The sequence below is a fragment of the Sphaerodactylus townsendi genome, linkage group LG04 (genome assembly GCF_021028975.2).
Source record: "Sphaerodactylus townsendi isolate TG3544 linkage group LG04, MPM_Stown_v2.3, whole genome shotgun sequence".
Classification (NCBI taxonomy): domain Eukaryota; kingdom Metazoa; phylum Chordata; class Lepidosauria; order Squamata; family Sphaerodactylidae; genus Sphaerodactylus; species Sphaerodactylus townsendi.
The window spans coordinates 102,350,382-102,371,783 of record NC_059428.1 but is presented as its reverse complement, the minus strand read 5'-3'; the positions used below and the strand labels follow the sequence as shown (position 1 = coordinate 102,371,783).

At 41.0% G+C, this 21,402-nt stretch overlaps 1 protein-coding gene across 3 annotated transcripts in view; it reads left to right on the top strand.

Moving 5' to 3' along the window:
* Positions 1–21,402, top strand: part of MCF2L (MCF.2 cell line derived transforming sequence like) — a 154,799-nt gene that overhangs the window by 13,286 nt on the left and 120,111 nt on the right. The window contains exon 1 of one of the 3 annotated variants that reach the window (XM_048493093.1): positions 11,014–11,071. The exons of the other annotated variants lie outside the window; for them this stretch is intronic. The gene's annotated coding sequence lies outside the window, so the exon portion shown is untranslated. Of the gene's footprint in view, positions 1–11,013; positions 11,072–21,402 lie in introns of those variants that run through there. 3 annotated transcript variants of the gene reach the window in all.

The following is a 21,402-nucleotide window of genomic DNA, read 5'->3' as shown; positions in this document are numbered from 1 at the left end:
TGTTGCTAGGGGAATGAGTTCCTCTACTACTATCATCTCTACTATTGACCCCCCAATATGGTATACATAGCTATTTTTGTAATCTTTTCAATAATGGGAACTCTGATACTCTTAGGAGTTTGAGCCCCCCTTTGTCTAATGATATTCCTAGGTGGCTTCCTCCCGGTAACAGAGGAGGAAATCACAACACTAATTGGTAATCTTAAAACTAATAAAGCTCCGGGTCCAGATGGGGTCCCGCCGCAGAAATTTTACAAAATCTTTTCTTCCGATTGGTGGTCCCTCTGTTAGTCCGCTCTCTTTTGGTTCACTTACTGTGAATGACTCTGGCTCAGAGTACTGTAATAGTAGGGACCTAATGCAAACCATCAATGTGGACTAAATGCATTGTTTAAAAAAGGGATTTGATCGTCAATCTCCCCTCAAACTACAAGACCAATCAGCCTGCTGTCTGTTTCCCAGGTAAATTGTATGCCAAATATTTACTTAACCATCTTTTGAATTGGATTTCCAACTAATATGACCAATCGAGAATAGAAGCGAAAGATTGGCTTTAACGAAAGGAAAAGACCACCCTTGGACCACTGTATGACGTTGGAAGCACTTGTATCCAAATACCTCTGTAGAGGAAAATCCAATCTTTTGCAGCCTTTTATTGACTTTAAGGGGGCTTTTGACTCTATTGACAGATCGCTGCTATGGCTTAAACTGCAGAAGCTCGCTATTGATCCTAGGCTTCTCCTATTAATTAGATCTCTTTACAGGAATCCCACCTGCCAGATAAGGTGTACACCATCAGGTTCCTTAACACCCAAAATACCAGTTTCTCAGGGGTGAAAACAAGGGTGTGTATTAGCACCCATGCTATTTAATCTTTTACATGATCTTGCCCCACATTGAATAGTTTCAACTTCTTCATTGCCCCTATCTGAACGGTGTGCCTCTGTCTATTCTCCTTTATGCCGATGATGCAGTTTTATTATCAAGAACAAGATCTGGTCTCAGAAACATGCTGACTAAGGTCATTAACCCAATCAAGTCTAAAATTGTGGTCTTTTCCAATGTTTTTAGACCTTCAAGATGGTCTCTCCAAGGTGCTGACATCGAGCAAGTTAAATTGTTCAAATACCTTGGGATAATATTCCATCATAAGTCAACCTGGACCACACACAGAGATAACACCCTTAAAGCCTGCAAAAATTTATCCGCTGCAGTACTGAAGTTTTTTAACATCAATGGTGGTAGATTCATACCAGCAGCGTTGAAGGTGTTTAACGCTAAGGTGGCCCAGCACCTTTTGTATGGTATCCCCATCTGGATCCAAGCATGGCACCAGAAATTGGAAAGCATCCAATCCAATTTCCTTTATAAGATCTTTGGCACCCCGCATTGTGTCCCCTATGGTGTTCTTTGTTTGGAATCAGGGCAACATTTATTAGAAACAAGGGCATGGGTTGTAACTTTTAAGTTTTGGCTGCGTCTTTGTTTTGCACTGACCCTAACAGTTTGTCCCAGTTAGAAATGAGAGAGCTTCAGCTTTCGAAATGGTGGCTACATATTGAAAAAAAGATCTTTTCCTTGGGCTTCTCTTGGGAGGCCCTACAAATGCTCACCGCTCCAGAGATTTACCATCGCTTAAAGTCTAGATTATTTGATCAAGGGTACCAATTTCCTCTCCTAGAGAAAAGCACACAAAGCTCTTGCTCTCCAATAGTCTCTGTTATTATCCCTCTGTAACCTAGCCCTGCTATATATCTTCAACAACTTATTAATTACCACAATAGCAGATGGGTCATGACCAGAGCAAAGGTGTAACTCTCTTTCCGTCAGCACATCTTCAAGGATTCGATTCTCTGAGTATTCCCACAAGATGGTAGCGTCAGCTGTCAGATTCTTCTGTCCTGATACAACTGTAACACTTTCTCATATTCTGCTCCATTGTTCAAAGTACAACAACATCAGAACCAATTTGAGAACTGTGTTACCAACAGGATTTATGCTCCTCTCTGATAAAACAAAAATGGCTAAGCTTCTAAATAGCTCTCGTGTGGAAATATCTGAAGCTGTTGCTATGTTTTTGCTCGGTGTACTGCAAGTTGAGCAATAATGATCTTTTTATTGTATTTGAAATTCTTGGCACTGGTTTTATGCCTAATAAAGGTTTTTGGATTTGGATTTGGATGTCAAACAGGGAGTTCTTCTTGAATGCAACATCCAAAAAGAGCTTTCTTCAGCTGTATGTTGCTGGGAACTTTTATTTTGGAGAGGTTTGCTGAGATCCTGCAGGTGTCACTTAATAATAAGTTTAGAACAGTTTCAGCTGGACTTATTACTAATATAGTAGTTATTTTAATAATATGGAAATTCAGATGAGAAAGGAAATAACAGACCCCAGCTGAGATTCTATTAAGTATTGTAAATCTTGCTAAATCCAGTTACTCAGTACAGAACGAGTAATTAATTCTGTATACTGTCACTTGAAAAATCAAAATAAGTGCAGAACTTTGCAAGGTTTTTTTTTTTTAAATTAAATGTCTGACATAAAATACTTCTCATATCCATTATTCAAGATGTGATTGTCATTTCTAACAGGGTAGAGTGGAAGGTAGCTAGGGTGAAAATTCTAATTTTAATTGCTTTTAGCTAACTGCTTTGAAAAGCATCTCGAAAAGCATCTTGGAGCCCTTCGGGGATCGGGCGGTATAGAAATAAATAAATAAATAAATAAATAAATAAATAAATAAATAAATAAATGCTATCATTTAATGGCTTAAATAAGCATAAGAGTTTTAATACCTCATTTTGTGTGGCTTTAAATTGAATTTTTAAGCTGTGGAAGTTACATGTAATGGAAGGACTCAAACCTCTGTTTGGGCAGAATGGTGGAATGTACGTTTTGTAAGTATTCAAAAGATTTGACTTTTTTAATTGACAAAATCAGTTGCGTTTCCAGGTGTTTTCTTGTGTTTTGTTTGGTTTATTAACCTCTGGTCTGAGAATTCACAACTAGGTGAACCCTTTTCAGAAAAGTTTAAGTACTCTCCTTTTTTCTTTTGTGTTATGTGGTTTCATCCTACCTAGTGTTAAATATTAATCAGCTACAGACTTTGAAGAAGAAACTGCAATAACTCCTAAACATTTCAGCTTGCTAACCAATTTTAGGGCTAGTTATTCTTTCAAAATTTCAAGACATTTTAACTAGTGTATTCTCTAAGTCTAGTTTTTACCCCTGTTGCCTTCAAAATATTTGGAAAATAGTATGGACTGTTCAGTTGCCTGGGTGTTTCCCAATAAAATTTAGAATTTATCAGTTGCCCTGAGCAAGCTAAGATATGCCCCATTCTAACCAGGGTTGTTGATACCGGTAACTTCATCCTCACCCTGCTTTATTAAACTAGCTGTACTTGTATAAGTGAATAAAGGACACAAGTGGGGACTGAGAAGCAAGTAAATGATGAACATTGTTGATTGTTTTGAATGAATCTGAGGAATGAAGATGTAAACCTAATAATTTCAGATATAGAAGTCATTTTGTTTTTAATTTTTACTGCACAGTGTTCCATTTGGTCTTGCAGACTGTTCCATCCACTGTAGCATAAGCTGCTGTCTCAAAAGATGCTTATGCATGTGAATTTAGCTAGTTAGTGATTGATCAAATGCCACTGATTGCAGGCAGTTATGTCAGGTGTTGGCTACTTGAAGCCATGGCACACTAGGTAGATCTTAGCATGCATTTGTCTCCTCCATCTGGTGCAGTGAGCCTGGCTACAGCAAAACAGAGGCACATAGTACAGTAATTGCAGATGAGTCATTTTGCAACTCCCTGCAGGATCCCATGAAATAATCTGTGACTCCATCTGTACATGGGTACCAGCCAAACTAAGCTGCAAACTGTAATGCATTCTGTTTCATATCTCCCAGAGTTGTGTTAATGGTACAAAATTACCTTTTATGTGCACAAGAAATAATCCACTTTCTGCTAATTTGACCTGGGATGTGGGCCATTTAACATTACAATTTCATTATAGTCTAAATTAATTAGGATGCCTTTTGATGTTCTAATTACACACTTCAATTCTAGCAGACCTATACAGGTGGACCCTATTACCATTAGAATGAATTCATGAAGGATAGGTCTGTATACTAGCCACGGTGTCATTCAGATGTATTAAACTTATGACTACCTGTGCCAGGAGAAAGCATCAGGGGACTGTTTGCAGTGATATACCTTAGATACAGCTGACCTAATCCGTTTGTAAGAACTAGGTTAGTGATACATGCTTCCAAACCCCAAAATACTTTGATCGTGTAAATGTGCTCTCAGTGGAAATAATGCATTGGCTTTGTAAGGAAGCTGCTCTTTAGACATTTTTCCATTCATCAGAGCTGAATGTGTTTTGATATCAATACTTAATTAGAAATACCAGATAGCAAACGGTACCAAGTCCTTAGTAATGTTTTGTGGTGGTGAAAAGGGCCATCAAATCACAGTTTACTTGTGGCAATTGCATAGGAATTTCAAAGCAAGAAACACACAGGTGGTTTGCCACTGCCTGCCTTTACACAGCAACCCTGGGCCTCCATGGAGGCCTCCCATCCGAGTACTAGTCAGGCCTACCCTACTTAGCTTCTGACAGCTGAGGATATCAAGCTAGCCTGGGCCATCCAAGTCAATGGTGTAGCTGTTGAATTTGGTACTGAAGTGTTTGAGCTATGAATCAAGAACTCTTCAGTTTGAGTGTTGCCTCTGCAATGGACATGCCGTTCTTTTTTACTAATAATTATCTGTATATCTAATCCCCACACATGCACCCACCTGTGGATACCTAAATCCACAGATAGGGGATCCCCTAATTCTGCATAATTCTGGAAAATCCCCTAAAAAGGGATTTAAATTCCCCCACTCCCAATTAAAAAAATAGTGTTATCTGTGCATGCACAGACAACACTCCTACCTTTTGAATTGCCAGCAGCAGAGATACTCTATGGCCGTGATGGCGGAGACCTAGCTGCCCAGCGTGCCTTACAGGTGGCTGCCAGCGGAGGCAGCCTCCTGCGCCCGAGACTGCGCCATAGTGCCCGACTCTCCCCCTCCTCTTCCCCCGCTGGCGGGGTCTCTCAGAGAGAAGCCAGAAAGGGCCTCTGAGAAAGGTTGCTCCCCTCCCGCGTGGTGCCTTATGGGGCGCTCTCCCAGGCGGCTTGCCTCAGGAACGCCTCCCTCTTCTGCAGCTGCTGTTTCCGGGCGGCTGTTTCAAACAGAGTGGGCTCGTCAGCGGGTGGCTTCTCTCTGGAGGGAAGTTGCGTTTAGTGGCCCCTGGGGGGGCTGTCGTTTGGCAGCGGCTGCATCCAGGAGCTCCTCCTTGCCTTCCATACTGTGCGTCCCGCGGGAGTATGCGATCTCCAGCTTCTTTGCGCCCGGGTGAGCCACTTCTGGAGGCTGCGGTGGGCTCTGCTCCCTGCGCTGAGTGTTCCCATGCAGGGGGGGTCAGCGGCGGCGCTTTGTTCCGGAATTTCCAGGCATGCCTGCCCCTTGCTGGGAGGCCACCAGGTGCCATCCGCTCGCTTTCCCCGGCTGCCGCGGCTTTGCTTGTAGCGGCTCTGTCACCTGTGCCTGGGCTTGCTCTTCCCACCCGAGGCAGCTCTTGGAGGGCTTTTCCTGTCTTCTCCCCTTTGCAGAAGCCCCCTGGGTGCATTCTGCTTGGGCGGGATAAAGATCCTGCAGCTCAGCGGGGAGAAGGAGGTAGCCATGGGAGCAGGGAGGAAAGCCTCGTGGGGGGAAGAAGCGGAAGCAGTGGGGGGTGTTATGAGAGGCAGAAGTCAAATGTACTGTACTTGGGTTACTTGTAAAAGAATTGCTGAGGCTGAATTCCACCTGCAGTCTTAGGGCAGTATTGTGCATTTCTGTAGTGTACAGAGCTTCTAATTGTAATTGTGTTATACACAGTGATGCTTATGTGTAGCTTGATTTTTTTTAAAGGGATGTTTTAATACATTTTTAACTATGACTCAATTGCTGATCTGTCCAGGCTGGTCATTTAAGTACAGCATATTCTTTCTGCAGGATATTGCTAATTATCTTCGAGTCCTTGAGTATGGCTACATTAAAGGGTGAATTTAGTAGATATGAAAATAATTTGGCCACTAGTAAGAGTGTAGAGAAAACAGTCTTTTGAAAACTGACTTTTCTTTGAGATTTTAATCCTTATGTGTGTTAATTGGACAACTAGCCCCAGCCCCTTTGCTTTCTGTTGAAAATAGTAGGAAGTTCACAAGTACTACTTGCTGCATGCGTTGTTCTCTTCTCTCTCTTTGCCCTTTTACAAAACTGTTCAGTCTTTGAAAAAGCATTTTTGTAAAGATAAGTATGTACATTTGGATATCTTAAGCAGCAGTGTGGGAGGAGACTGATCAGTGTGTTTGTCTGCTCTTCCAATGTCTTCTGTGTATACATTGATCTGTTGAGTACAACTTTGCACAAGTAACCCATGTAAGAAACTTATCCCTGGATGTTTCCACAAAGTTAGCCAGTTTGCAGCAGTTAAAAGTGCGTAATATAGGTATTTGTTGAAGCACTCATGGGCAGAAAAAGCTGGGCTCATTACAAATGCTTTGTGTGCTTGCTAGACAAAACCAGCTTTATTGTAAGTAGAAGGTACAAGTGAGAGAAAATAAGACAACAGGAAATAGGCTTTGTAGAGAGAGTACTTTTGAAAGTTTCTGCTAGATAGCAGTTGTTGGGGTTTAATTAAGGCTCATTCCGCACATGCAGAATAATGCACTTTCAAACTGCTTTCAGTGCTCTTTGAAGCTGTGCAGAATGGCAAAATCCACTTGCAAACAGTTGTGAAAGTGGTTTGAAAACGCATTATTTTGCGTGTGCGGAAGGGGCCTAAGATTGCTGGAGGTGGGTGGTTTTCCAAGGTCTGCAGTGGAAACTGCAAGTCTAGTTCATATCTACCTTGTTGAGCAAGAAAGTGCCCTCAACTCCACTTGAGACAAACAGACTTCCACACCTGTTGGTTTGGCTTTTCCAAAACATAAAACACCACAAATAAAGCATGTGTGTGAGAAAGGAACCAGTTTAGTGTTGCATTTGCCCTGTGTTTATGGTTGCCAGCCCCAGGTTGGAAAATACACCGATTTGGAGGAGATGGAGCCGCAGGGGCGGGGTTTGGAGCAGGTGGGGACTTAGAGTGGAGTGTATGCTGGCAAAGAGGCCACTTTCCAAAGAAGCCATTTTCTCCAAGTGAGGGCTGGTCTGCAAATGTCACCTGGAGATCAGTTTGTAATCCTAGGAGATCTCCTAGCCACTAACTGGAGGTTGGTAACTGCACATATTGTGCAACAATAGCTGTTCTTAATTGCATCCCTTCCCCTGGAAAAATGTAGGGAGACTTTTCTTTGGTTAGGTTACCCTTTGCAGAAATTCCCTTACTCTGCTGTGCTGTGATGTAGAGTTGCGTTAATCTTTCAGAGGGGCCACAAAATCACTAGAGCAGGACACATGTGCATAATTATTTCCATTCCCCACGTCTGCAATTTGATAATAACATCTGCATTTATATGCAACAATTAGCTGTCTGGGCATTGACAACATTCACAAACATGCCTGGAACCTGTTCGGAATGGCGGGGCTGATTTCTGAAAAATTTCCAAAAAAGTTTCCATAAAGGTAGAAATTAGGGAGCGGATCATAAAAGTTGTTGATATAAAGTTGTTTATATCATTGAAAGCTCTGTCATTGTGTTTATCTTTTAAGACAAAAAATGGTAATGTATGAGTTGTTTTTTCTAAACAAAAACTTTAGTATTCAGGTTAAATTGCCGTATTGGCACTTTGCGATACATAAATGGGTTTTGAGTTGCAGTTTGGGCACTCGGTCTCAAAAAGGTTCGCCATCACTGCTCTATGGGCTTGGCTGCCATGTCGGAAGAGCCACTCCAGCCCCAGAAGCATTGCTTTTCAGGTGGAATGGAGGTTGGAAGCCATGGTAGTCTCTGCAGTGTTGGGAGGGGGGGAGTCCGGGAGCTTCAGCAAACCAGCAACATTGCTCTTCAGGTGGGATGGAGGCTAGGAGCTGTTATGAATGGGGATGGGAAGGCCTCTGCCCTCCCCAAGTCCTGCTGTCTCACGGACTTGCCAGGTGGGGGTCCATGAAACTCACAGGGGAGGGGAAATTCCATCTCCCGCTCCGATCGCATACCACACAGTGCTTGGGAGGGGGGCTGCTGCTGGCTCCCTTGCTGTGGACAGTCTGCCAAAGAGAGCGGTCTGGGCAGGGGAGGAGGCCTGGAGCTGCGATGGGGGGATCAGATTCTCTCCGCAAGGGAGAGATGGGATTCCCCCCATATGAGTTGCAGGCCCATACTTGCTCTTTGATATTCTCTACACACCATCTGCAATATTGGTATATTAATAAAGTATTTTAATGGTGATTATGATAATTACAATAAGACAATGAAAGAAAAGCACTTTGAATATTTATATACTGCACAATAACTTCTCCCTAATTTATTGAGAGTTAAATTGTTAGCTACAACATTTGTTTAATTGTCCAGGCTATTTTGGTTGTGGTGTTTGTGTATAAGTGTTGTCAAGTCACTTCCAATTTATGGCGTCTAGTGAATTAATGACCTCCAAAACATCCTGGGGATAATTAGGAAAGGAATTGAGAATAAAACTGCAAAGATTGTCATGCCCTTATATAAAGCCGTGGTGCGACCGCACTTGGAGTACTGTGTCCAGTTCTGGTCGCCGCATCTCAAAAAGGATATTGAGGAGATAGAAAAAGTGCAGAGAAGGGCAACAAGGATGATTGAGGGACTGGAGCACCTTCCCTATGAGGAGAGGCTGCAGCGTTTGGGACTCCCTTCCTTGGCTCTTCCGACATGGCAGCCAAGCCCATAGAGTATCTCTGCTGCTGGCAATTCAAAAGGTAGGAGTGTTGTCTGTGCATGCACAGATAACAACTTTTTCTAGTGTTATTTTCTTTTCCAATGACTCTTGTCTTCTCATAATGCGACCAAAGTATAATGCTATTATATTGACACATTTGGGTGAATTTCTGGGAGAGTTTCTGAGAGAGCTTCAGTTTAGTCGTTTTATCTTCTAGGGAGAATAGAGGCTTGATTTGATTTATTTGTCTTTTTGGCAGTCTGTGGTATCCCTAAAATTCTCCTCCAACACCACTTAATTGTGGTATGCACTACAAAATACTTACTGTATTAATGATAGAGAATCATTTAAATTATTGGTCATTCCTACTTCTGAAAAAAAGTTATATCCCAAAATAAGTCCCTGATGATGATGTTGATAATGATTGTTATTGTTGTTGCTGTTGTGGTGGTGGTGGTGGTGGTTGTTATAGATTTCACAGCTGCCAGATCTTTAGCTGGTTGTTGGCCTTCATTACAATTCGAGCCTCAACCACAGGCCTAGGAGGTTGTAATGTATCGGCGTAGTATTCGTGCAGATCCCAGCAGAGTTGCCTTCTGAATTTGACCAATGTTAATTTTGTCAATTTGAAGATGTTTCAAGTGCTGCCCTAGTGTTTTCGGGATGGCGCCCAGCGTGCCAATTACCACTGGGACGACCTCAGCTGGTTTGTGCCATAGACTCTGAAGCTCGATTTTCAAATCATGGTATCTAGTGACTTTCTCGTGTTCTTTTTCAATGACCCTGCTGTCACCGGGGACTGCTATGTCGATGATGCTCACTTTCTTGTTCTCGATCATGGTGATGTCTGGTGTATTGTGTTTCAACACTTTGTCCGTTTGGATTCGAAAGTCCCACAGGATCTTGACCTTCTCATTTTCCATTACTTTCTCTGGACAATGTTCCCACCAGTTCGTAGCTGTTCTTATATTGTAATTCTTGCATAAATTCCAATGGATCATCTTGGCCACTGAGCTGTGTCTCTGTTTGTACTCAGTCTGGGCAATGTTTGTGCAGCAGCTGAGGACATGATCTACAGTTTCATCAGCTTCTTTGCACAATCTGCATTTTGCATTGTCCGAGGATTTTTCGTTATTGTTATTATTATTATTGTTGTTGTGATGATGATGATGATGATGATGATGATGATGATGATGATGATGATGATGATGATGATGATGATGATGATGATGATGATGATGATGATGATGATGATGATGATGATGATGATATTGCTGTATACTCTAACCGTTTTGTAAGTTTACCGGTAACTGTCATGGTGCACCCTGTGGACTTTTCAAGGCAAGAGGGGTTCAGATTTGGTTTGCCTTTGCTACCTCTATTAACACCCCTGGACTTCCTTGGTAGTCTCCCATCCAAGTACTAACCAGGGAAAACTTTGCTTATCTTCTGAGATCTACAGCCCAGCACTGACATATTTGGTCCCTTTTAAATGGCTGAGATATGGTCTGAAAATTCATGTACACACCATTGCTGTCCAGCAGGTGCTGCTGTTGAATCATTGTGGCATCCTTGGTAATGGAGGTGATTTGTTATTTTCCAAGTAGAATGAGGAAAACTGCTTCGTTACCATTTCACAGAACCAGGCTGTTTGTATCACATGCAAGAACACTCTAGAAATCCTGACTGAGTAAACTTTTAAACCTTCTTTCTTATCTAGTTGGTTAACCTGATTTCTGTGAAGTAGAAAATTTGTGTACATTCAGTATGAAGCTCTTAGATTAAAATAGAATTGAACCAATAGCAACTCTGAACAATGTAGACACTTCTTCTAGAGTTGGGAGATTAGAGGAGTTTTGTAAAAGATAAAAGATGTTTAGGTCATGTGCCTAATAAATGTCTTCCAAGTAAGTGAGGATCTTTCTGTAGAAATGCCTTTCCACGTGGTTAACCCACGTGATGATTCGGTTTCCAAGGAAACCAGTTTTCTACAAAGGACAGTGTTAAACTGAATCTGTCAGTTATATGGACTGTGTGGTTGCTGATTTGGGAACTAATTCTTGCAATCTAGCTATTTTTTCTGTTATTCTCAAATGGTCTTGATACATTAAACATTTTTAAAAGTGACTATTTAGGGGAAAATAAGATTGGAATTTTGAAGCAAGCTACAAGAAAGGTTTGTATAAATAGAAAATTAATCAACTAAATCAACTAAGTTGGTAATACACCAAGATTTTTCTCCTCAGACTGATAAATTGAATTATGCTGCTATTATATTGACACATTTGGGTGAATTTCTGAGAGCGTTTGTACACTGATCAGTGAATGTTGACAGTGTTCACGCAGAAGCAAAAGTTATAGTGTTCAAGCAGAAGCAAAAATTACTAAACTTGAACATCTTGCGTTATTTCAGAATACATTCATTCTGAAAGAACAGATGATATTGTAGTGTGGTGATTTTATCTTCTTCGTCTATGCTGATTAAAACAAGTTCCTAAAGACTAACATTGTAATGATAACCAAAATATGCTAGTACAGAGGTACAGGGTGAGGTTTTTATTTAAAGGCACAGGGATGTCTTTTCTGTAGACCTTATTGATACAGTGTGGTTGGGAGTTTTGTAAACAGACATATCCTAGTCCCAAAGCAGATTACAATCTAAAACCAACATTAAGACAAACAGTAGTGCTGGAAGGGGAAGGAGGACAGGGAAATGTACTAAGGTTGAATATAATTGCGAGTGAACTATATGTATCTGAATGTATTACATCTGGCTCAGAAATGTATATTTCTTTACCTTTTAGGATTAAATCAGCATCACATATTTTTTTTAAAATTAAGCCAGGATAGCAGTTTTTCTGATGGAATTGATTGTGGGCTCAGTGTTCTATCAAAATAATGGGATAATGGAAATTTGAAGGGATAATGGAAATTTGTTCCATTCTTGAGGACATTGAAAAACAGCCATTAAGCTACGTGAACATAATTTTTGGAAGAAGACTTCTCCAAAGTTAAGCATTTGACTGAGATGAGCCTGCAGATTTAATAAGGTGTGATTATTTATTTACTTAGTAGGTTTCTATGTCTCCTCTTCAGCATCCCGTTTGAGGCAGCTGTGGCCGGGGACATAAATAGCATAAAACTGTCTGTAAAACAGATCTTTGGCCAGAAGCAGAGCATTAAAAAGCTGGAAAGGCAAAACCCCTATTAAAAAACTTGGATAAAATGTATGACCTGGAGCCTAAAAGACTGTAAAGTGGGTGCTAGCCAAGCCTCAAGGGGAGAGAGAGAATTCCAAGCCAAGGTGCCACCACAGAATGAAATGCCCTGGGGATGTCCTTTTGTTTGTTTTTTTTCTCTGCTCTTGTTTGTTTCCAAATATTTACAGTTTTTGAAGGTTCTTTATTGATGTCTTTTAAAATACTTCTCACCAATTTGGCTGCTTGTGGCGGTACTTAAGGTCCTTTTCTGCCTTTTCTGATTGCCTTACATACTTAAATAATATAAGCTGTAACCAATGAGGTTTGGCTAGTGCCTAACCAATGATATATAAGCTTCCCTGGACCATATATTTGAATAATATTTTCCTATTCATTTTTGGTACTAACAATTTTCATCTTGGCATTCTTCATCTAAACAAAGTAGTAGAACTTTTTCTGTAGTGTGTCCACTAACCAGTCACTTCAGGATTCTGTGAAACTGAGAGTTGGACCCACCAAAATGTTTTAGAGGATTTTGGCCAATTATCCTCTTCCACTGAAGAGCTCCAGGTATTCCTGGGAAATTGCTGTCTCTTAGGGGCATTTTGAGCTACAGCAGGAGAGAGAAGTTGTGCTTTATAAATGGCAACTCATCCATGGAAGTTTTAGATGGAATCCAAATATACATTCATTGAACAACTTACAGTCCCATCCAGAGTAGATGAAGAGGAGACGATGGCACCACTCCACCACTATCCCACCTTTTGCAAAGGGCTTCCCTGCAGCATGAGGGAAATACCCCTCCAAGAATCCCTCATAGGGGATAACAAAGATACATCCCCCCAAAATTGGTATATCTCCAACACTGGCTGCACAGGGGCTGGATGGGCAGTGGAAGCCAACTGAGGTTGGCTTCACCCCACCCACCCCCGGGAACGCCCCCCGGCCATGCTGGCACAGCTTTTTTCCTGTGAGCCTAGGGGTAAGTGGTGGCTTCCAGATCAGACATCACAGACCCAAAATTGTGTCCAGCCACCCAAATAAGTTGCCCCTCCGCTGGTTCATTTACCTCTTGTACTGGTGGGTTGCGAACCTGCACTGGTGCAAGGTTGTGCCAGCTCCAGAGAGGGTCCCCCCCACCCCGTATGGGGCAGTCCATGATACAGCTTTGTTGTTTGCAAAAATGTTGTATTAAGATGATCAACAAATGTGACTTACAGCATCCCAATTAGGATAGGTATATCTATTTTTAAAAATGGAAATAGAAACTGATTATTAGCCTCACGCTGTCTAGTTTTATGGGGGAAAAGATGAATTTATGGGGGGAAAGGTGAATTAGGAAAGTACATACTGTTCCTTGTAAATAGAACATGCATATTATGGGGTTCTCTGCATTATCAGAAACCCTTGTTTTCTGGGTGTTCTGATCACTCTAAGAGTCCTACCTTTATGTATACTATATATACTATATATAGTAGTATATGCAGCTTCTGCCCTACCCAAAAGAGGTTGAATTATATTTGCTTAGAGATCAACTTCCTTAGAGACATAAAATACATCCATAGTGGAAATTAAATTTGAATTTGGGAGATCTGCATTTGACAATACATATTGGCCAGTGCTGCCACTTGTCATAGCTTGATTTAAAACATCTATATATATCTATAAATACATCCCACAGTATCTACAGTGGCATGAACAGATTACATTATAACAAAACTGAATGAAAACAAATAAAATGATACTTTAAAGCTGGTACTTTGAAAAAAATAGTAATGTGTACTATATCATGGTAACATATACTATAACGCTGGTGTAAGATTTTAATGTAGGTTTGTGAACATTTTGATGAACTAGAAATATATAGCTCTTGTTTGGTAATTCATTTTTCCCCCATGATATAACTAGTCAGTTTGTATCTCAAGGGTAAATTACCCCTTTCTTTGATATGTACTCAAACTGACATAGTTCCAGTTATGTCCTCTTGTTCTTTTCTGAAATACCTTTAGAATTAATGTTACATGTAATAGTTGAACATGGCGTTTTGTTAAACAACTTTTTGCTGCATTTTTAAAAATTAGCCTGACTTCCTCTAAAGTTCATATCTCTATTCTGTTGACTGTTGATTTCAGTGCCTTTTAAGTGCTGTAAAACATTGAAGTCACCAAGTCTAGAAGGATGCAGCTCTGTTTGTGATGACAATCTTAATGTCTTGGGAATCTTATTGCAGGCAAACCACATGACAGCTTTGTTTCTATCACAGTTACTTAAAATGTTCATTATTCTTGCTAGTTCCTGACAAAAGCACTCACAACAAACTATCCCATGGGATTAATTCAAAGGTTAAAAACATGTCTGTCATCAAATGTATTGCATTTGATGTCTCTTCATATTTATTATGAATAAAATTTCACTAATACATTTTAAATAATATTGGCCAAAATTGCAGTTGCTGGAATGTTTTTTTGACACCTCATGCATGTCAAGCTTCACTCAGATTTGAGGCAATTAAGAACAAATATTTTCTGTTTACCGGCGTACAGTTATCCCTTCTCAGTGCTCTCAGTCTTTGGTTCCTCAAAAGATACAGCTCCTAAAAATGTTAGCATCTTTAGTAGTTCTAGCAGTACAGTGACTGTTGATAGGTCAAATTGTAGACCAGAGGCTTTTGAAATGGGTTTCAGAAAATCTTAAACTGCTTTGTGTATTTATACCTGCCTTTCTCCATAGTGGAGGCCAAAAGCAGCTTCTCTTGTCCTTAATTTTGTCCTCACAACAATCCTGTGAGGTAGGGTAACCTGAGGTCCCTGCAAGCATCCATGGTAGAATAAGGATTTGAACCTGGACATACCAGATCCTAATCTGGCACTCCAATTACTACATCACACTGACTGTCAAGAAGGTTACTCAGACTTCCTCAACAGGCAATGAAAAATAAAGGACAAACTTCCTTAACAAAGAGCTTGCCCACAAATCACTGATTTTCTGGGATGTGTAGCTTCAGAACTTTGGTTAATATCCTCAGCTGAACTCAGTTTAACATGCATGAAAATAAGGGTGAACTGGTTATATACGTGGATATCCGAAAAGGTTTTGGGCTAAATCAGACTTCTGACAGTTCAATCCTAAACAAAGCTGAATTCATCTGAGTCATTGAAGTTAATAGGCTTACAAGGGTATAACTCTGTTCAGGTTTGCACCGAGATTTAATTAAACTAGCTATGATTAATGTGCAGATGTAAAAAAACTTTTGGAATTTTTAAGCCCAAGTGAGAAAAAATGTGTTGTGGTTTTCTTTTGAGAACCCAACCCCCCCCCCCCCAAATTTTGGGGAAATGTTGGGGGAAACATGCAATATTCAGTTTCCTATCAAACTGAAACATCTGTTAGTGATTTCACAGCATAAACATTAGCATTAAAAAGTATATTTGGTGTATTTATGGAAATTGAAAGTATTAATGGGGGTTTTTTAGAAATTGAAAGTATTTCATAAAAAGAAAAAACCTCAAAACAATTTTTTTCAGCGTTCTCTCAAATTTTCAGATTTTTCAGTTGGAATTTTTTTAAAGGTCTGTGAGGGGGGAAATGGTTTTTTTATCCTGAATGTTCCAATTTCTTTCCTTCAGGCCTAGGATCTCTTAGTGTCATCATCAGACCACTCCGCTAACAGTAGCTAGCTAGGGTGCCACTAGTGCAGGGGTCTGCAACCTGCAGCTCTCCAGACGTTCATGGACTGGCAGGGGCTGATGGGAATTATAGTCCATCAGGGGCTGATGGGAATTGTAATCCATGAACATCTGGAGAGCCTCAGGTTGCAGACCCCTGCACTAGTGGCTAGCTAGGGAAAGGGGAACTGTGGGTACAGAACCCATTTTACACTTCTGGTTCTCAGCCAGATATCCAAGGGCTTGTGAATGGAAACCCAGGGAGCCTGCAGGTACTGAGATGAATGAACCTGGCATTGCAGTCAGCAGGTTGTTCTGTTTAGGTGATGAACTAGTTATCAGTCTTTCTCTTTGTAAAATCTAGTGCATTAAAAACAACATAGATTACAATTATTCTATGGTTTTAATAAAAAATGGAGTGAGGAATCAGAATATAAGTAAAACAGACCACTGAGAAAAACTCCATATATGGTACACAGTGTAAACAGCTGGCATCTATATCTGTGTACAGAAATTGGGTGCTTTGTAGTAATCATGTAATGCAGGAATATAGGCTTTGCGGCACTTTATGTCTTGTTTTATTTAGTGTATAACTAGACTGCCCTGAGCTGGATAGCTCAGGCTAGCCTGATCTCATCGTATCTTGGATGCTAAGCAGTGTTGGCCTTAATTGGCACTTGGATGGTAAACCAAAAAAAGTCCAGGGTTGCTATACAGAGGCAAACAATGGTAAGCCATCTGTGAATGCCTCTTGCATTGAAAACCCTATGGGTATCTACGTAAGTTGTACCATGAGTTGATAGCAATTCCCCCCCCCCCAATCTATACTAGCAATATTCTTACCTCTGATTACACATTTATCCCTCACCATTCTAGTTCCAGATTAGCATCAACTTTTTCCAGAAGACTGTTTTGATTGAAACATCTTAATAATTAGAAGATACGTGTAATTATGTTTGTATATGCCCTCCTGACAAATTTGGTCATCCAAAAATAGGATGGGGGAATCACAAAGCAGCTGAACTCTGGGTCTGTGAAGCTGAGTATCTGGATCCAGGTGCAAAGGTAGAAATTCATAGTTAAGAAAAACAATTAAAATAATTGATACAGTAATGGTAAAGAAGTAGATAGTCTGTGTTTATTGTCTTTGCAGAAGCTTCTATCGTTCTGGGCCAGGTTTTGCATTAAAAATGAAATAGAGCGTGATAAGCAATGGATCGCTGCAGCTTTGTGTGATTTGTTTTTCCTTAGTATCGTTAATTTAAAAATGGTGGGCTTGGTGTGTCTTTTAGTCCTGTTTTCCCCAAGGTATTGTTATACAGGAATGAATGAGCTGACACAAGGTGTTTTCTTATGTACACCAAATAGAAGCAAGAGAATTGAAAGGTTATATACTGTATGCGACACAATACTTTGCAATTTGAGATTCATTCCCTGCCTAGGTGTGTTTGCACCTTTCTACCAGTGTGACATAATGATATTGCTGATGTTTCTGTGACATTGTTTATTTTCATGGACCTTTAAAGCAACATTAGACTGGCTCCCTGTAGCCAAGTCTGACACTGTGGGACTTTAAGGAGCTGTAGATCATAATTGTAGCTGCCTTTGGGGTTGTGATCCAAGCAGGGCTGCTTGTAAATGCTGCATGTGTTTAAATCATCAGTTCATTGTTTTGACATGTCTTTCATGCAGTGAACAGCAAGTCCTGAATACCAAGTGGAGTTTGCTTTTTTCCAGTTCTGTTTTCATTTCATTGGCTTGCTTTTTAACTTTGCTGTTGTGGCCCTTTTAAAAAACATTATTAAAGATCTGTGTGATTTAAACAGTTGTAAATTTGTCTGTTTGATGTAAATTGTTGGCCACTGATTTTAAGATGAAATAGATGTTGCTACCCGATCAGCAGGAAATGGCACCAGAGGAATTGATCAATTTTAATACAAGAGTCTTATTTTTGCATTGAATGTAGAGTTCACTGCTTGATAAATGATGGAGCTTTGCAGTTGGTTTTATCCAGGTATCTTTGTCCATGCCTTGTATGTAGTTGTGCTTAGGAAAGGGAAAGAGTGCCTTGTGGTATTTGTGGCTTGACAATGAGAAAATGGCATCATAAATAAAGTAGAGTTTAGTATTCTGTTCTCCAGAATATGTTCTTCAACTTGGTCCTGCTGTGGGAACCCAGATTAACATACCCAAGTAAGCCCCAATAACAACCAAAATGCTTTAATTCAAGTCTCTAATTATCTTCCTTATTCTATTGGTGATGCAGGGACCCAGATTGCAACTAGGCAGGCTGTTTCTCATCAGAGCTGGCCATTGTCAAGAACATAAGCTGCCTCATTCTTACTTGGCCAGTGTCAAGGACACAAACTGCCATGTGGCTGTGTTCCACATTCATCCTGAAATGGTTTGGCTTAATGTGTTCATGACACCCTGTCTTTTTCCACTGATCCTCTCTTCCTTAGCAGACTCAGCATTATATTATTCATGTTAGGTTTGCATAAGCATCCTAACCATGTTCATTCTTCCATGCAAGGATGCTAAAGATACTGAGATCTTGAGACTGAGTTTTCTTTTGTTAATTTCAAGTGAGTTTATGTAAGCTACATATGTTTTGGAAGGGAGTTTTCTTTTAACCCCCCTGTCTTGGGAATCCATTTTTTCCAACTTTTCATGTCTTATCTATTGAGAATCCCATTCTCATCTGCCACCGAACACCTGAATCCTCCAATGGATTTTCAGGTGAGTGATAGGGTATGCTGAGTTCATGCAGTTTCCATTTGAACAGAAAGCATTCCCAGTGGGGGTTATTATTCCATGGAAAGATCAGAGCTTCCTTTCATGGAGGCTTGTCCACTGTTACTTATCATCTTCCTGAGGACAGATGTCCCTACAAGAATTCTGTCTGAGACATAGTTGTAAGTAGGTTGTTGGAAGATGTTTCATAGTCAGAATAATGCTGTTTGGAGAATAAGTAGTTGAATGATACATTCCTTGCACAAAAAAGTGTTATCTGCTTCCTAAGTTTTCCTCTGTAACCAAAAGACAATCTGATGTTAAATCAAGTTCTTCTGGAGCTATGAAATAACACAGTATCACAGAAGGTACCTTCTTATGAAAAATGCACTATCTTTGCCAACCACCTTAAATAGCATGTTTGTGTGGCAATGTACATATTTGAAATGCAACTCTGTAGGTAGAGGGTCACGTATAAAGCATCCCCAGCCTCTGCACGGATGTAAGTAATCAATTGAAGGAACAAACTGAGTCATTATTTCTCCAAGGTGTAGAGTAATGGAAATCTCTCCTTTAGGGTAATGGAGACGTGTAAGAGTAGGCACCATCACAGTGTATCTCTGGAGCTGCATGCAGCACCTAATTAGTTTTAGAATATATGAGGAATGTGCTAGTCAAGAGGAAATTTATTGTTCTCCCCTTTGCTGTCCTAGCTAGTGATACCAAATGAGGTTAACCATGGGTAACAGCTGTGTAATCATGTTGCTTCCTGGAGTGTTCAGAGCTTCCCTGTTTGGATATCACAAATACAGAACTGGATCCTTTGGGGCATAGGTGTCAAACTCGTGCCCCTCCAGATGTTATGGACTGGCAGGGGATGCAAAGTGTTGTGTAGCCTGGCAGGGGATGATGGGAACTGTAGTCCATAACATCTGGAGGGCCACGAGTTTGACACCTGTGCCTTGGGGGATCTTGATTTGGCAGTGTGAGAGATGTCAGGTGGGCATTTGGCCTGTGTATGCTATCCTGATCCGGATAAAGGAGAAAACTGCAAAATCAGCCATGTCAACAAATGAAAGCCTCCTTATACCAGTTTGCCAGAGCAAGTCATGTGGTTTTCTTTGGCCTTTATAAGGTTTGCTTGCCAGTCTGAACAACTCAGAGGCATTGTTCCTGGTTGGCTATGGATTGCTGTTCCCGCAGTTCAGTATAACCTCAGCTTGTGGGTTCTGTGGGGCAGAACTTGGAAGGAATCTTGCAGAACAATTTAAAACAAATTTTCTTTTTTACTTTTCACGGCATATATTAACATAGAACTTAGTAATACAACAAGCCATGATCTTATTTAAGTTTTATGAACAGTCTGAACCATTAATCAGTGTGTTACCACACATTGTCATTATTGAGTGGTACTGGATATTTACGAAAGGGATGTAATAAAGTAATAATCGCTGTGTGTTGTCAAGTCCAGAGGCATATCAGGGGGGGGGGGATAGTGCCTAGGGACAACACCTGCTCTGGGAGTCCCCCCATGCTCGGGGGCAGGGGCAGCTCAGACAGACACCACAGCGGCAGGCCAGCCCCTGGGCCAGCCTGCTGCCATGACACCATCCGAGCCACCCCCTGCCTCTCTGCAGGCTGCCCCCTGCCCTCCCCTGGGGAAGTCAGAAGCCAACCTGCAGGGAGGTGGGGGACAAGGCGCCATAGCAGGCGACCCAGGAGCCGGCCTGCTGCCACGGTGCCCGTCCGAGCTGCCCCAACCCCCAAGGGTCTGGGGAGGGAAGGAGGCAGCTCGGACAGGTGCGGCGGCAGCAACCCAGCTCCTGGCAGCAGACTGGCTCTGTCTTTAGGCACCTCCTCTGTGCCGACCCAGATCTTCCGAACTGGGTTTGTGCAGGGTGTGTGTGTGGAGGTGAATTTGTCTCCCCTGACATTGCACCCGGAGTCATTTGACATCTCCATCTCTGTCCCTGTGGGTGGCATGCCACTGTTCAAGTCACAACTTTTTGAAGATCAAGAAGGCTGGGAGCATGTTAGAATGCTTACAAATCATGTTTGCTTTATGACTCTGTTTTAGCTATTAATTGCCCTTTAAATGATGACTGAATGTTTCCAGGTAGCTAGAGCTGACCCAGTACATCTATGTTGTTTTTGCTTAATCATACCATATTTCTATCTGTCTTGGTTTTTCTCATTTTTACATATACTAGATCATGCTTCTCTTAAGAAACTCTGAATTTAAGAAACTTAAAATCATCTCTGAGCCAATGTAGCATAGTGGTTAGTGCGTTGGACAAGGATCTGCAAAACCCAGGTGTGAATTTCCACTCTGCTGTGGGATCTCTCTGTTTGACATTGGGCCAGTTACGCACTCTCAATCTAACCTACCTCACAGAGTTCTTGTAAGGATAAAATGGAGGGCAGGAGAATAGTGTAAGTTGCTATGAGTCCCCACCAGGGAGAAAGGCGGAGGTATAAATGAAGTAAGTAAAACTTCCTAGTCTTCAGAAGTGGAAGCTGGGCAATTTTTGAGCAACCACATCACTTTAGAATTCATGAAAATTCAACTTCACCCTAATTCTAGGCCACAGACTACCCTTCTTCCATTACAGCCCACGGAAAATTGTGACCAGCAACCATGTCTAATTCACCTTGACAATTTCTTTTGACCTTTCTGACCTCAAGGCTTATGTTCTGTCTCAACTGAGTGGACTTGAGATGGTTCTTCGACTAATGAACAAATAAAAATGTGAATTAAAGTCTTAAGGAAAGCAGCCAAATTATTAATCCTAGGCCTTACCACATTTCATGTGTATTCATATTTTTCATTTTTGGAAAAATCCCCTCATATTTACTCAGGCATGGATATAAAACTAATATTTTGTCTAATATAGATTTACATACATGCT